At 40.9% G+C, this 18,280-nt stretch overlaps 1 pseudogene; it reads right to left on the bottom strand.

The window, feature by feature from the left end:
• Positions 1–6,576: 6,576 nt before the first annotated feature.
• LOC121952039 lies at positions 6,577–6,685 on the bottom strand (annotated as a pseudogene).
• Between the last annotated feature and the right edge of the window lie 11,595 nt (positions 6,686–18,280).

The following is an 18,280-nucleotide window of genomic DNA, read 5'->3' as shown; positions in this document are numbered from 1 at the left end:
TTCTAAATCACTTGTACACACCTTGCCCTCTTCCTCTAACACTGGCATGTTGTTCTTCCTTAAGCTTCCCGACATACGATGCACTGCCCGCCACACCTCACCCACTGTTGTTTCTACTCCTAATTTACCACAATACCTTCTCCAGCACTCCCTCTTTGCTCCTTTAACCACCTTCCTAGCTTTTGCTCTCAATCTCTTATACTCCACTGCTCTTCTCTCCATTGGACTTTTCCTCAAAGCCCTATAGGCTCGATTCCTAGCTCTTATTGCTTCATCACATGCTTTGTTCCACCATGGCACACTTATCCCCCTCTTAGGGTTTTTCTTCAAGGGGATGCACTTACAAGCACTGCTCATAATAACTTCACATAAGCTGTTACTCAACTCATCTATAGTCCCTTCCCCCTTGACACCCTCAATTGCTTCATTACAGCCAACCACAAATTGTTCCCAATCTGCCTTACTATAGTTAAAGTATTTTGGCCTTTTCTGCCCTTCTGTGAATAAGGTTTTCCCAAATCTCAGGAGAATTGGAAAGTGATCACTCCCCATTGCGTACCTGTCCATTGAGTCCCACTCTCCCACCCTTGCCAAATCACAGGAAGTTATTGCCAGATCTATACTTGAGACAGCACCTGTTCTAATATCAAACCTTGTTGGCCTGCTATCATTCAGACATATTAACCCACACCTATCCATAAACTCCTCCACAGTGCTCCCATTCTTGTCCTTTGCTCTGCTGCCCCATAAGGGGTTGTGTGCATTGAAATCCCCTACCCAAATGACTGGAGCCCCTATTTGCTCCGCGACACTCCTCATAACTTTGCCCGGCACTTATCTTCAAGTTGGCTCTCATTCTCTGCCACTTTTCGACATCAGTAGCCGCTAGCGGTGTCCGAAGCTGCTTGGGCCCATAACCTGTTAAGTATTTTCATTCAGACTCCACTTCAGTACAGCTTCCACCATTGCTTTATTTTCCCATGACCAACCACTGTTGCATACAAGCGTCAACAACTTTTCTCGGGACAAAACTACACACATCACATCCGGGTTGGATAACAAACATCCTTCAAAATAAAAGTACTGTGCATAACACGAGTAAAGGTGCTTTCTTTTATATTGCTTAACACAAATATATATTATTTTTAAACACAAGAAACTGAGAGCAGCATTTCATTTGATTGTGAATAGAATGACATGTTAGTAAAGCAGTAATGTTGAAACATTACTGCTTTACTAACATGTCAACAGCAGAGTCAGTGTATGAAGTGAAGTGTGAGTTGTGCTTTGGCTTGCATGGACTATTTTGCTGTGTGTGTTCTCGTTGCCTTCCCCTCCCCATTAGAGTAGGGTATAACTGCAGTAGAGGAGGTTGCACCTTTAGGACCCTAGTTTTTCACCACAGCGCCACCTACCAAATTGGACAACTCTTTTGGAGACATAGGGAGTATGACCGAGTACGGCCGAGTAGAACGGATAACAAATAAGTGTGAGGACTGAAAGTGAATAAAGTTTTATTTGGTTGACATTATAAAAAAGTCTGTTGTCTTGAACTGGACATTGGCTTAATGAAGTGTGCAATATGTTTGTGTAACATTAGCTAAGTATCATAAGTTTATGATATTTCGCTGTTTGTTGTTCTGTTTGTTTAGCTTTGCATTAGCTTGTTTAACTTTTTAATATCCCCATATGGCCATTTCAGCCAAGACTGTGTTATATAGCCTATAGCCATATTGTGTCAATTTCACAATCAACAGGTGGGATTAATTATACAGGTGGTTGTGGTCACCTACAATTAACCCCCCTGTGTATACTCACAGTGAACTGCCAGGATATACGCTGAAGAACTTGTTTCCAAAAGACATCCTTGTGCCAAGTATTAAAAAGTCAAATTTTGACTATTGTCCTCTTATTTTTTGAAGGTCTAATTGTGATTTTAGCACATTAATTTTGTGCATTTTTGCAACATTTGTGTTGTGTAACCATAGCGTGATTTCGTAAGCCCAACTAGGTGTCTTATTTTAAATGTTTACTTATTGACTATATAATTAATTTTAGCAAACGTCAAAGAATGATAAAAGCATGTCAATATGATCAGTGTCTGTCAACTATGTTAAATCAGAGGAAGCCCATTGTTTGCAGTGTAAATGCTTGTTCAATACTTTGTTTTACCCTTTTTATACATTTTGAATTATCTTCAATTGTGCCAACTGCCTGTTTACCCTACAATACATGTTACAAGACAGTGTCCAGGCATTTTGATATAGCTGTGTTATTTTGGATGACACATTTGGCATTTTTTCACAGGTATTATCTACAGTACTGTAGCTTATTTTGTAGACCTACACTACATATAACCGTGTTTGGTTCTGTCATGTTCACGTACAGCCTTTATGAAGTGATTTCAGATACACAAACTAAGCTTATTCCTGGACAGAAGATGAAACAGTTAGGCATAGGCCTAATTTGATTGTGAAATAATCTTAAAATGTTTTGTTTGGCCAGTAGTCTCGTTTTCTTTTTTCAGGGTGTCACGGTAAGTAGGCCCATTACACATGTCCGTATACAATGCTAAAAGACCACCAGACCACCAATGTGGTCTGACTTCTGAGCGATCAGATCTTAAATGCGTCTTGAGCAGGTTCAAACACTTAAAGCTGTCCACTTTTGATTGGATCACTTAGAACGCATGTTAAAACCTCTGAAAAATCTGAAAAATCCATGTCCCACAAATTTATTGTTGCTGTACGTTGGTTTGCTCGTAGGGTGTACTCAACAGGAAGCCTTCTGAATGATTTCCTCAGAAGCCCTCATATCAGGTGCCTGTCTACCTTGACACTGAGGAACGACAGGACACTCTTTTTGCCAATCTGAAGTCAGTACTGCATACAACACCAGCACATCTAAGCTTCACAGATGAAGTGCAGTTCATCTGTGGTGTTCTATTTCCAGAGGTAAGCCTGACCATGCTCCTGGATTTTTAAAGCCTTGATAACTAGCATGCTTAGTGGTGCTACTTGTGTACAGACCAATGTAGAGTGGCTTGCTGTTCTCTATTGGTTTAATGGTTTGTAGTGGACTGCCTTGGTGTGGTCATTACATTTTTCCTCTGAGGAACTCCAGAGCTCAATGTCCCCTGGGCAAGTGGGGGACACGTCAAGAGACAGTTTTACGAACCCAAAACATCCAACAGGGGGTTGTTAATTAACTTAACTTATACTCCCTGGGTATGTCTGCAAACACGCTCTGCCTTTTTAAGCCACGGGAAAGTGTCAGTATCTGACACCCTCCATCCTGACATATGGTGGAAGGTAAAGCACTCCGAAGGCCCCATCAGCATGTCACAGGATGTAGGGCATCTGAATGACCTCCTGGGATCACCCAAGCAATACCAAACAACCATCGTATTGCTTCCCCTGCTAAGATAACCAACTGGTCGAACATTGGGTAAAGCCATTATATAACCCTGTGTTGTGATAAACATCTGACAGAATGACTTGGACCAAGGTTATAAGTTAAAATTTCCCTTTCTTCCCTAATCTTTGTGACTGGGGGTGAGGTTGTCTCCCTGCTTCAGTAAACAGATAGGAGCACCTCCCATTCTTTTCATCTCATGTAATTTGAATGAGTTAGGTAAAGTACGTTTTATTCCCCTTTGTTATAATGGAGCTATACTGCCATCTAGTGGTCTTAGTTATTAGTAAGCTCGTAACCAACTTTGTAGTTACATCGTATTTTGAATTCATTGTATAATGTTAAAAGTAATCCTATATCTAAGTAATCACCAAGTTTCTTAGGATCCATGGTACAATGTTATGTTATGCGTGGTCATTTCACAAAATTGAGCAAAGGCTCTTCAGAATCATGTGTTACGTTATAAATTACTTTTAGGTCTCCTAACATACATTTGAAGTTACTGTGATGAGACTATAGTGGTGAGGAGATACGTGAATTTATACACCACGGGTTAGATCGCGTAATTCGTCATAAAGTTCAGAGACATAAATGTCTCCTAAATTACATTAGGTCTTTTAGAAACTTATACCAGATGTGCGATCGCTCGGTGCAAAAGTTCGCTAACTCCGCCTTCCATCAGCACCCCCAAATCGAAAGATAAAAACTGAGTGACTCTCTCTAAGTCTCGCGCTAGCTCTCTCTCTCTCTAAGCTCACTCTTCTCAAGGCTTCTCCTCTTCTCTCTTCTGAAGTTTTTCTTCGTTCCTTTTTACCGTGGTGCGTCTCGTGCATCCGCGCTCGCAACTTTTCTTTTCTTCAATTTTATAAGCGGAGCCGCAACAGCTCACCAGAGCTTTGCTGAACTTTAACTTTTGAAGCCATTTTCTTTTAAATCTCTTTGACGCTTTTCTTTATACCAGTTTTTGGTCAGTAAAGACACTTTTGGTAATTCGTTTTTAAGTAAAATCAAATTAATAATTTAAAGTGACTCCCTCAGACCAGTGGGATTACTTTGATTATTTCTGCGAGTTTTAATTGAGAAGGACACTCCGCGATTCGCCATCAACTCTGCCACGGATCTAGAAGCAACACCTGCTGCACAAACTATCAGCATCCGTTGCCTGCCCTTAAGGACTTTGTTTAAAGACTTTTACCGGTTCGCTGAGGCGAACACCGAGGCCAGTTAAAGACTGCCGCACACCGACTCCACCTGCCCGGCCACTGCCGCCTTTCAGCGGGTCACCTCGTCTGGAAGACGCGCCGCAGCTCTCCCCTGGAGTGACGCGAGGACCTGGACCTCCCCGGAGAAGTCTAATCAAGTCGACAAAAGTAGGCAGAATAACATTTTCTAGTGATCAGAGTTGATGTCGTATAGCGAAGCTTTAATGCCAAATTTCTAAATTCTACGTCACCGTTCAGTGCGCATCCACATTTTAGACGGTCACGTATTTCCTCCACTATCATCCATAATTAATTATTTACATCACCTGAACATACATCACGTAGGTTCCCTTTTATGTGTTCACTGTCCTTTTATATGACATACTATTTCATCTATTTACTCTTCATTTTATTAGTCTAAATAAATTATCCTCATTTATCACCAAGTCGTTGTCTGTGGATATTATTTCATGAGAGAAACAAGATCAATGTATACAGAATAAACGGTACAGATTATGAGATTGATTAAAGTAATGACATGTCTTAACACTGTCACAATTTAAGATTTAATTTTCTCCTGAATGGAGAATGGTGCCCCTTTTACTTTAACGAGTGCAAAATCCAAATTTCAATGTAGTTATTAATAACCGCTACAGTGTATTTATTAAAATGTTTAAAAAATTAATCATTTTCTTTTGGTAGGCCATCATACATGGCCTGGCTGGGCTACGGAGTCTGTCCTTGCAGAAGGCTGAACAGGTGAACCGCTCGGAGGAGGAAGAGGGAGCGACGTTTGGACGTGGACGTCTTCCTCTGTCACCGAGTGGATTTGAAGTTCGTGGGCAGCTTCTTGGAGACCATCTAGCACCACGTCAACTTCCATGTCCCCATCAGCTGAGTTGAGCTAAATCTTCGAGTAATCTCTCGAAACGAAACTGAAGATAGTCGGTAGGTTCACTGTTATCGAAACTGTCCGCTAATGCTCTTAAATCAGCAGCAATAGCCCGCACAAAACTATCCATTGCTAATAGCAAACTAAAGGCTAACGTGAGAGGCAGCCAAATCAAGGCAGCACTAGTAGATCCGATCCAATCACATCGACTGACATAGGCCCACCCACAGCATATTTACATTTCTGTGTGACACTGACACATCAATAAATAAATGTATAAATAAATAAATAAGGAAATAAATAAATGTGGAAATACATAAATAAATAAATAAATAAATAAATAAATGTAGAAATAAATAAATAAATAAATAAATAAATAGATAAATAAATAAATAAATAAATAAATAAATAAATGTAGAAATAAAAGAATAAATAAATATATGTATAAATAAATAAATAAATAAATGTAAAAATACAGAAATAGCCTTTTTATTACCAAAATGCCCTTGGTTTTTCATTTATTCGTGTATTTAATTATTTATTAATACATTTATTTATTTATTTATATTTATGTCATTTTTTGTTCTCCATACAAACGCAAGCGTCAAGCGATTAAAAAGCGACGAGCCACCGTTTCTCTAAACGTGTGCTGCAGCTGACACACAGCTCAGACGCGCCTGACAAGCGCTGCTCAGGCGAGCAGTATGCACGCTCTAACTTGATATAGGAGCGCCAAAACCAAAAAACAACACGCCCGACGCTGTTCACACTCTCATTACGTATGCTGTGTGAAACGGTGCGACGAATCAACATATTCGTGTTGTTGTTTATGTTGACACGTCACCCCAGCCATAATCAACATCAAATAAACTTCTGTTTTAATCTTATACCTATTTCACTGACTGCCTCGTTCCATCAGTCAGTCTAACATGACCATGTAAAATTGTTAGTTTGTCTGTTTTCAACTGAACGTGATTTGGCCAAAACAACTGCATATTGTTTGTTGTCTGCTCTGTGTCCATTAGATAAGCAGCAACACCCTCTGCTGGTGAAAAATGAGAACTAAAAAGCTTACAGCAACAGGTATTCCCAGGCGGTCTCCCAGCCAAGTACTGACCTGGCACAACCCTGCTTAGCTTCCAAGATCAGGTGTGTTCAGGGTGATATGGCCATAAGCAACACCACAAGTGACACACAAGTTAATTATAGTTGGGTAATACAACCGATTTCCAAAACATATTTCTTCTGATGATGAGCCATTTTTTTTCCAGGTTTCAAAGGGTTAAATAATACTATTATTTGAGCATTCATTTTAATATTTTGCTAATAAAAGCTGCTTCACAGCAAAGTAAGATATGTTAGTTATATGTTAATTTATAAACATTTATTCATTCATTCATCTCTGCTACTTGTCTTCTCCAAATGTGCAACATGTGCAAGATCAGGAACACTTTACAGGTTTATCATCTACCTTTTAATTTTCTCTACACTCACATTGCAGGTGCTCTTACTCCTGTTCTGGACACAGCTCACACCATGCATCTTCTATAACACCATTGTTGTTAACTATCCAGCACCTCTGCATCAGCCTCAAACAAACTCATGTAAAACTGTTCAAATGTTTCAAAAGTTGCTGGTTTCAACTGAATGGCAACATGATTTGGCCAAAATAACTGCAAAATACTGATAATTTTTTTATGGACAACTGCAGGTTCTGTTTGCAATCTTTTAACAATAAAGTCTAAATTATTTTTTAGTTTAATGCTATTCTTTGACGGTTCACTTTATGACAAGAGATGATCCTCTGATACAAATGCTGCCAAACATATAATGAAAACAGCATCATGTGGCCTGCTTTTGTCTTCTGTGGTCAGACTCTGTGAGTTTGTCTTTTTCTTGGACACACTTAAAGACAAACTTATTTTCACAGTACTGTGTCCTGTTGGCACAAACTGAACCTTCTTTGAACATTCCTGGAAAGGCATATTTGTTCATCTATATGCAGCGTCTTCAGCTCAAATATCTATGTTATGCAAATAAACACTCCCTAATTTTTTCAGTGCATCCTTGGCATCGCCATTACCCTGTTTAGATGCTTCTCTATGTGCATTCCCTAATAATAATCCCATTTCCTTCTCTGCTTTAGAAATGTAAGAAATAATATCCACTATATGCACATTAACCAAATACTGGATGTCCATGTTTCCAGCATTTTAAAAGTTGTTTGCTGTATTGATTAATCCATACTTCATCCACATGTCTTTTTAATAAAATATGTGTACTTCTGCTAAAACATTAATACTCCGCCTCAAAGGTTGCTTGATCTAACGATAAACTCTCAAACAATTGCTCCACACTAACATAACTACATTTCTGATTTGACAGCTAATTTAATGGCTTTCATTATCTCCACTGCCTTCTTACCTGGCATTTTATGATCTACACTCCTTTTCCCCACATTCCTTATCACTACTGCGATATTTAAATGTCCCAGTGGAAATTAAACTGACAAACGGTTTCTTTCTTGCACATCTTAGAATGATGTAACACAGATGTCACAATGCCCTTCATCAGCTGTTCTTGTGATGGTAATTCACACGTCACATACTGATTAATGAAACAAATTGTGGTGCATTCCCGATCCAAAAGCAATGCACATAAGGTGAGCTACGCTGCTAAAATTCCACGAGATGAAAAAAAAGTTTATAATCTTGCCAACTGGTTGTGCTGGAGAGGAGACATGAGCACCTCCTTAAAAAAACCAATGCCATCTGTAATCAAACATCCTCACAGCAGTTACAGGATTACGGCGCAACGGTTCACACCCGTCTTTCAATTCTAACTCTGCAACTGTCTGTCCCCTACCCTCCTGTTTCAAAATGCTGTGAAGATTTTTCAAATGTTAACCGGCAGAGGAAAATGAACAAAACCATTAAAGGACACGAAGCTGACGATCACAAGCTCAGAGGTCACGCTGTGTTCCCTGCCAAAAAGCTGCAATACCTCTAATAGGTCGAAGAAAACGGAACCCATCATTGAACTGCAAAAGTGTCTTTAAGTTTTCTGATTTTTCAACACATCAACTGTGTCTGATCTAACACCTGATTTTCCTCTGCTAAATGCTATAGAAGCATTGTACACAGCTTGTTGGACTTCTTACATGTACTGTGCATGGAAGATGTATTCCACATTCTGTGCAAACCAACCATCTGCATTTAAAAGTCTAACATCCAAATGAGATAATGTTAACCTCTGCTGCCTATAATCGTGGTAAGTATTACTTCCCTGTGGAAACAATACTGGAAAGCACTTAGCTTGGATTTAGATATCTGACAGCAGTTTCACACGACTGTTTCCTTCTGCTGGGGCCAGATTCAAAGTACTATCAAAATACTCATCCAACGCTTCCTGACCAATATCAACCAGCATCCAACATGCCCTGAAACATGCAGTGCTGTTGTCTATCATGTAACATCTCATGTATCTGTAGATGTTTTCTTACTTTGTGCATTTGAGCCAGTCACATGTCCTACATCATCATCCTGTTCCCTACAAAAGTCATTCAGCCAGGCGCTATTAAATTCTACATCTTTATAATGCTCATTTGTATTTTTCAAACAATGCAGATTAAGTGCATAGTATTAACAAACTAATACTCATAATAACCTTTATATGTCATCTTACACTTTAATTTCACACACAAAAGGGACCCTTCCACTTCTGATGGTGGAAGTAAATCACTAGTTTGTACAATATCTGCTGGAACACGTTTACTGTCCATGTTTGCCATTTTATTAAAGTTATGTCTTTATGATTATGATAATCTTCTTTCTTACAATGCAACACCTGATGTTTAAACTACAGCCTATTGCAGATGCAACACACACATTCTGGCCCATTTTCTACTTTAGCTAAAAATTGTTCCATAACCAAATCAAACTGGTGTAACCACATGAAATCAACCAGTAGAGGTAACCCTGTTGATCCCCACACTGATCGATAGGGAGAGCTATAATACAGTGTAATGCAAGTGTTTTCCAAATGAAACTGTAGAGAGTAAGGAGGCAGAAAGGGGGAAAAAAAAGCCACTGAAACAAAGAGAGACACTGCACATGTGCTCCGTAGAAAAAAACGCAGCAGAGAAACTTCATAGAGCTTCCATGAGCACTGAGTCCAGAGTTTCTAAAACACCCTGTTTCATTTTCTTTTCATCATATTTTAGGAGTGAGACCGGAGGACTAATTTGCCGTTGATGTGCCTGTTTGAGGAATATGATATGAATCTCCGGTGAGTTGATGTATTGAGTTAGCATGGTAAGCTAGCGATTAGCCATGTGTGAAGGTCAATATAGTGTTGCCAGTTCTGCCAGTCCTAGTGTTGCCAGGATTCTGTGTAGTTTCCACAATACCAGGAGTGACATCAACCGACAATTTACACTCGAACTGAGGAGAAGTGAAAACTGGTGACTGAACTGTACCGACTGACAAACTCAGGACAGACAAAACAGCGTTTGTGCTGCAACGGATAATTTGGGGTTTAAATATAGTTATTGTTTCTTGTTGTGCTATAATTAATCAGCTGTTCACTTTAACCCTTTATTAGATGTGTGTTATTTGCTCCTGAGTCAACCCTAGAGAAGATAACACCCAATTTCATAAAAAGATCTTAGCTCACTGTATATTCAATAGTGGTTAAGTTATTTGTGTAACACTGGTTAGACTTTTTCTTTCTTTTGATGCATCCTCAGTTTGCAATACTTCTTATGCTCAGGATTTCCATGATACTACCTTAAACTCATGTCCTTGACTTTCTGCCTATGCAACACATCCTGCTGATATTCTTTCACACTCTTTTCCTTAGCTTAGCCTGTGTTACACATCTCCCTGATATTTCATTCCTTTACTCTCTGCCTATGTGGGACATTTTCCAGAAAATTGTGGCTCATCCAGGCGTTTATGTCCTGAAGACATGCTTGTAGTCTAGATAACTGATCGTTTCATCATGTGTCATAGACAGAGACAGTTGCGTATTATCCGTGTGTGACTCTGTCACTACGTGTGTGACTCTGTCACAGGCACATGCAGTAGTCTCATGGTAAACACAGAGGGACACAGAGGGACACAGAGGGGCTGAAGGATCAATAACACTGTGCACAGCTGTTCAGTGATCAAATTGGGGTAAAGTTGCTGTGATTGGATGAAATTACAAGGTCCTACAGAATTTGTGGTGATCTGCTGAATTTGTGTGAATTTGTTCCGTTTGCCACATAATGATATCGAGATTAATGAGGATTTGGTATCTATGAACTCATTAAGTTATTTTTTCCATCTGAACAACAATGTTGTACTGTTAGATGCTGTCCGTTCAAAATTTGGGACCATTCAGAACAAACGTAGCATTTTTTTACTCATAACCAATGACCAGAGCACAGGATTAAACAATGTGTTTTTCTTTTTATTTCAATAAATTATTTCACAATAAATAATAGCAATAATTAATCAATCAATATTTACAAAGACTAAAAATAACAAGAATGATAATGATAATAATAATTATTATTATATTTAATTTAAAGTATTTGAAGCGATTTGAAAAAGTACAAGCAATGAATTTTGTTATTTACAGAAATTGAACTGAAATTATTTGAAAAAAAATGTTACTGAAAGTGATTGAAGTGTAAAAATACAAGCAATAGGAGTGGGAATACACTCTGTTGACAGGAGGAGGAGTACAGGAGGTCCTGGCTCTCCTGCTACAGCCTCCTGTGCTCCTCCATCCTCGTATAATGACATCACTTCTCTTGTGCTGCTTTCAGACACCTTTCACAAGTATTTAAGCTTTTAAACTCTGAGCAAATTGTAACATTTTTCTTAAACATGGCATATGTCAATGAACGATTGAGTAGAATATGTTCTACAGATTGCAAGAAATCTGTAGATTAAGAAAATAATTGCTCATTGCCGCAGATTTAGGTTTAACGTGTTAAAACATACAACAACCCTATTGGTGGTATGCAATTAAACACACTGTATTTCAAAAGATGAAAAATAATTGCAAAACATGCACAGCTTCCAACAAGGCAGCAAAATGTCTTTTAGATTTTTTTTAACGAAAATACTGTATTTTAACATAAAAGTATACTGAATAACAGAATACAAACTGTAAAGCTCTCTGAACTTATTTAAGACGTGCATTTAAAGTATAAGGCTGAAAGCAGCCATTGCATGAGCCTGTGAGTAGCATTGTGCATACTGTACAGGAAGGCCAAAGGTTATGATCAGTGTCACGGCATTGATAGGTTAACTTAGGTTATACTTCAAAAAACCTCAAGGCCCAAATCAAAGCCAGGGTCTCCTTCTCAATGACTGAATAGTTCAGTTGTTGACGATTGAGCCTACGTGAGAAGAAACAGACAGGATGGTAACCCTAACCCGTCCCCCTTCCTGTAGGAGCACAGCCCCAGCATCAACATCACTTGCATCCACCTGTATCTTAAAACACTTATTAAAGACAGGAGCTGGAAGCACAGGAGAGGAGCAGATTAAATGTTTCACACATTTGAATGCAGCCTGACAATGGGAAGACCAGACAAACGGTGTACTTTTCTTCAACAGGTCTGTCAGCAGAGCCACCACAATGAAAACAAATGTGGCAAAAACTGCGGTAATACCCCACTAACCCAAGGAACCGCATCAGTTCTTTCCTGGACGTTGGCACTGGATTTTTAACAATGGCCAGCACCTTAGCCTGCATTGAAGAACTTCATCCTGGCCCACCACCTTGCCAAGACAGGTAACTGTCGCTTCAGCAAACTCACACTTTGCTAAGTTGACAGTTAAATTCACCTGCGCCAAATGGTCAAACACTGCACTTAAATGCTGGAGATGAACTTCCCAAGTATCACTGAACATCACAACGTCATCCAAGTATGCTGAACATCCTGCCAAACCACCCAGCTCCTTGTTCCGGAGTGTTCCTCAGACCAAAAGGCATCACTGAATAGGAAAACAAAGCTCATGGCGTGATAAACGATGAAATCTCTTTGGCCCTGGCTGTCACTGGTACCTGCATCAACCCTTCAAAAGGTCCAATTTAGTCATGAACTTTGCCCCACCCACCTGAATAATGCAGTCCTCAAAATGAGGCAGCAGATAACAATCAAGCTTGGTGACTGCATGAACCTTCCCGAAATCAGTGCAAAACAGAGCCATCAGCCTTCCCCACTAACAGACATGGAAAATCTTGTGTGTAAATCCTTCTGCATGACTGTGCTGAACTGCCAGTTTATTCATTAATTAGACTATATATTATTAGGCAAATGGTCTGTTTGAAGTGATTGAATCTTGTGAAGGGAGTAAAAATATGGCATAATTTAATCAATGCAATGTAAACATTGAGACATGGCTGCACTCCCTGACAGATTGCAAAAAACTTTCCCCCAATTCAAACTCAAAAATCTTGATTTTGACCTCATCACCCAAATGAACAAATTACCAATCCTGATAGGAGAGCACAGAGAGCTGCAGACTGGCAGCAGAATATGTCTTTTCATGCCACACTCTGAGGGACAGTGAGGGACACACAAACACACTTGTGCACACACATATCCTTGTACTTATGTCTTTTTTGAGGGCTCTTTTTGTACGGAGCCCCTAAGGGACATGGGGTGAAAAAAAAACCAAAACAAAACATTTGGTTTGTGGTTACCATGACAATGGATCACATGCACACCGTTCAAGCTAAACTGCGCCTCGCCTGGACAGCACACAAGAGCAGGTGGCTGCAGCAGGAGGCGGTGACAAAAAGCTGCTATCAATTCAAACAGTTTTCTGACTTTTCCAGCAGCCTTCAGCACAGGAAGTCACGAAGGCACTCACATCCTCTTAGATTGTATTCCTATTCATTCAGATCTGATCATATTGTTTATTAGTCTGTTTACAGTCTCCAACACGTCGCTCGCGAACTACTAGTAGACTGTAGACAACTGTCCATGGGACTTTCCCGAGGGCAGCAGTCTACGAAAGGAGAAGATAAAGGAGCTGAAAGCAACACTTAAAAGACAAGAGTCTGTTCACCAAACCTACGAAGAAAGCCAGTGCAGCAACAGAGGCCTTGTTTAAAGTGGCGTGCATCTTAACGAAGCACAAAAAGCCTTTCACCGATGGCGGAATTGTATAGGAGGCCATGACCACGGTGGCTGAAACGTTATTCAGGGACCATAAAAGTAAGACAGAGATTTTGTCTGCTATTGCCAATGTACAACTTGGTGCAAATACTGTGGCAAGGAGAGTATCTGCACTGTCTGCGGATGCGGTAAAACAGCTGGACTTGGACATGAAGAGGCGCAAATGGTTTTCAATTCAGTGTGATGAGTCTGTTGACTCCAGTGATACAGCCCAGCTAGCTGTGTTCATTGGGATGGTGTTTGATGACTTTTCCACATGAGAAGAGTTTTTGACCTTACTTCTACTGAAAACTACAACCAAGGGAGTTGATATTCATCATGCAGTGAAAGACTACTTTGTAGAAAAAAAATCCCTGTTAAAAAGCTGGTGTCTGTGACAACTGACGGAACACCTGCTATGACAGGTCATCACTTAGGATTTATTGTGCACTGCAAAGTGGACCCGGACTTTCCTGAGTTTCTGAACTATCATTGCATCATTCATCAACAGACTATATGCGCAAAAGTTACGGGATTTGACCATGTCATGGTGCCTGTTGTTAAGATCATCAGCTTCATTCGAGCAAAGGCAAAGCAACACCGGAGCTTCAAGCTGTTCCTGGAGTTATGCTCTGTAGAGTATGGGGATCTCCTCCTCCACACTGAGGTCAGGTGGCTCAGTCGGGGTAAGATACTACAGCGCTTTCTTTACATGCTGGGTGAAATCAAGGCTTTTATGGAAACGAGGGAGGAGGATACCAGCCTATTATCTGATGTAGAGTGGCTACTTGATCTTGCTTTTCTGAAAAATGTAACTGAGAAAATTAACCACCTGAACCTACAGTTACAAGGCAAAGATAAAAACATATCTTACATGATCAGTGCTGTTAAGGCGTTCAGTGCAAAACTTGTACATTCAGCAAGTGAAAAACAAAAGGTTTCAGCACTTCCTCTCTGTCTCAAAGATGTTGGAAAGTCACACTGGTGCAGCCAGCATGTTAAATTTTTCCAAGTACTATGACCTTTTGTCAAGGCTTGGACAGAGGTTTGCAACAGATTCAGTGACTTTAAGAAACTTGAGCCCTGTGTGACATTTATGGCCAACCCTTTCATGGATGTGGACATAAGTGAGATGGCTGAACCTTTCTGTGCTGACCCTGTAGAAATAGAAATTGAGGTTATAAACCTTCAAAATAATGTGCAACTTCTCAACAGCATTCTCAGCTTTTCTGGAGCTTTGTAGAGCCAAATAACTATAAGAATCTTCACCAACCAGTTCTGAAAATGTCTGCTTTGTTTGGGTCTACATACCTCTGTGAGTCAGCCTTTTCTGGCATGAATGTCATGCAATCAAAGTTCAGAACAAGACTGACAGATGAACATTTAAATGACTCCATAAGAGTGAACTTAAGTGGCTACTCCACTCTGTTGTTGACTCCATGCAGTGCCAGTCATCTCACAAACTAAAAAAGACTGAATACATGTCACACATACAACTGGACATGTGAATACTCTTGTGAAGTGACACTGTGTGTATTTGTAATTGCATTGTTTTTTTGACAGCATTCAAGGTTTCAGTTAATAATGTGAGATACACGAGAAAGAAAGGCATACAGAAATACAATATGCAGGTAAACTAAATATTTTTTGTGATGTTTTAATGCAAAGTTTGAGTTGTAGATATCAACATTTAGTTTATGTTCAGTCAAATAAGCGTATTCAGTTTGTGTGGGTTGAAATAAGATATGAGAATAAATGTTACCGAAATAAGTCGCTCTCGGCCATTTTCATTTTGTAAAAGTAGCTCTCAGAGGTGAAAAGGTTGGGAACTCCTGTGTTAAACACTCCTACTGGCATAGCTGCGTACAATTTAGATGCCACGAATATCCATTCGGGGAGAACAAGCAAGGGAACACAGAGGCGACACCCCCCCCGGCTGGGGCAAGCCCACAGAGGGACAAGGGACAGGAAGCCCCCTGGCCAAGCCCAAGGCCACCAACCCCAGCACGATCTGAGCTCACAGCCACAGGGCCCCACCAACCAGACACCCGCCCAGACCCCCGGAGGGGAGCCCGCCACGGCCAGAGGCCAGAGCCCCCCCAACACCTGGCCCCAATGGGGCGGGCCATGGCCCACCACAACGACCCAGCCCACTGCTTCCCGTGGGGAAGATGGCAGGGGGCCACAGCGACCCCCACCCCGACCCCAGCCAGGGACGAGACCCCAGGAAGGCCGGAGAGAGCAGGCCCCCAGCCCAGCCAGAGGCCAAACCCTCCACAGGCGCAGACAGAGCCCAGAGCATCCCAGAGCTACCCAAACCACCGGCAGGGCGACCGCCACACAGCAGCAGGATCCAAGCAACCACCCAGCCCAGTCCCGCATAGAGAGGCCGACCACCAACCCAGAGCCACCGCCGACACCCCCGCAGCAGAACTGACACCCCTCCCCCCGACCGCAGACCCCCCCCTTCCAGCCCTAAAGGGCCAGGGACAGAGGCAGTGGGAGACCCCCACACCGCTCCTGCCGACCCCCTGTCCAACATGGATGCAGGGTGTATGCATGTGAAGGTGTGTGTGTGTAGATGTAGGGGTTGTTATGAGATGTGTGAGTGACTACAGTGCAATTTAAAATTGGGGGGAACGGCTAGGGCATGCCACAACATTTCAAATGTACAGCACGCAACCAGATATTTTTATTACGTACTACGCACTAACTGTCTGGTATCTGTAACGGCCATGAGGAATCATGACGATCGTGTTACCTTGTAATCAATAACGTCAAAGACCTATGACAAGAAAATACAGCCATCTGGTCAGTCAGTCTGTTTATATTTAAGTCTGTTTATATTTAATACATCCATGACATATATCATGTGTGGGTGTACAATAATCAACGTTAACCCGACCTTATAATAAAGTGTAATATTACATAATAATAGCTCAAAGAGAACACACAGCAACAAAGTCCAAGCCAAAGCTACAAAGCTACTACATGTCATTCTATTCACAACCAAATGAAATGCTGCGCTCAGTTTCTTGTTAAAATTGTAAAAATTGTATTATGAAGCAAGTATTTAGTATGATAAAGAGGCAGACCCAGTCACAATCAGAGGCCGTTGAAAGTTCCGGAACTTGTCATTTGGCTTTGATGTGAGTGTGATGTCACAGAGAAAACATTCCGCCACAGTCTCAGAGGTTCTAACTTACCTAAATATCACAAGATATTGCACACTTCTGACAAAGCCACACAAGAAATGTTCAATTGCAGCCAATAACACAGCTGATGACTTGATGACATCATAGACTGCAGCCCAAACATCAGCTAATTGACTTGATGACATCATAGACTGCAGCCCGAACAACAGCTGATGACTTGATGACATCATAGACTGCAGCCCACAAAAAAAGCTAATGACTTGATGACATCATAGACTGCAGTCCAAACTACAGCTGATGACTTGATGACATCATAGTTTGCAGCCCGAATAACACCTGATGATTAATGACATCACAGACTTGAGCCCTGACAACAAGTTATGACTTGATGACATCAAATACTGCAGCCAATGACACAGCTGATGACTTATTGACATCATGGACTGCAGCCCAATCAACAGCTGATGACTTGATGACATCATAGACTGCAGCCCAATCAACAGCTGATGACGTAATGACATCATAGACTGCAACTCAAACAACAGCTGCAACTTGATGACATCAAAGACTGCAGCCCGAACAACAGATGATGACTTGATGACATCATAGACTGCAGCCAATAACACAGCTGATGACTTGATGACATCATAGACTGCAGCGCAAACATCAGCTAATGACTTAATGACATCATAGACTGCAGGCCAAACGGCAGCTGATGACTTGATGACATCATAGACTGCAGCCAATAACACAGCTGATGACTTGATGACATCATAGACTGCAGCACAAACATCAGCTAATGACTTAATGACATCATAGAATGCAGCCTGAACAACAGCTGATGACTTGATGACATCATAGACTGCAGCCAATAACACAGCTGATGACTTGATGACATCATAGACTGCAGCCTAATCAACAGCTGATGACTTGATGACATCATAGACGGTAGCCTATTCTACAGCTGATGACTTGATGATGTCATAGACTGCAGCCAATTACACAGCTGATGATTTGATGGCATCACAAACTGCAGCCTATTCAACAGCTGATGAGTTGATGACATCATAAACTGCGGCCCAAACAACAGATGATGAATTGATGACATCATAGACTGCAGCCAATAACACAGCTGATGACTTGATGACATCATAGACGGTAGCCTATTCAACAGCTGCACCTTGATGACACCATAGACTGCAGCCCAAATAACAGCTGATGTCTTGATGACATCATATACTGTAGCCCAAATAACAGCTAATGTCTTGATGACATTACAAACTGCAACCCAAACAACAGCTGATGACTTGATGACACCATAGACTGCAGCCCAAACAACAGCTGATGATTGATGACATCATAGAGTAGCCTGAACAACAGATGATGAATTGATGACATCATAGACTGCAGCCAATAACACAGCTGATGACTTGATGACTTCATAGACTGTAGA

The sequence above is a fragment of the Plectropomus leopardus genome, chromosome 12 (assembly GCF_008729295.1).
Source record: "Plectropomus leopardus isolate mb chromosome 12, YSFRI_Pleo_2.0, whole genome shotgun sequence".
In the NCBI taxonomy this organism is placed as follows: domain Eukaryota; kingdom Metazoa; phylum Chordata; class Actinopteri; order Perciformes; family Serranidae; genus Plectropomus; species Plectropomus leopardus.
This window is presented reverse-complemented; position numbering and strand designations above follow the sequence as displayed.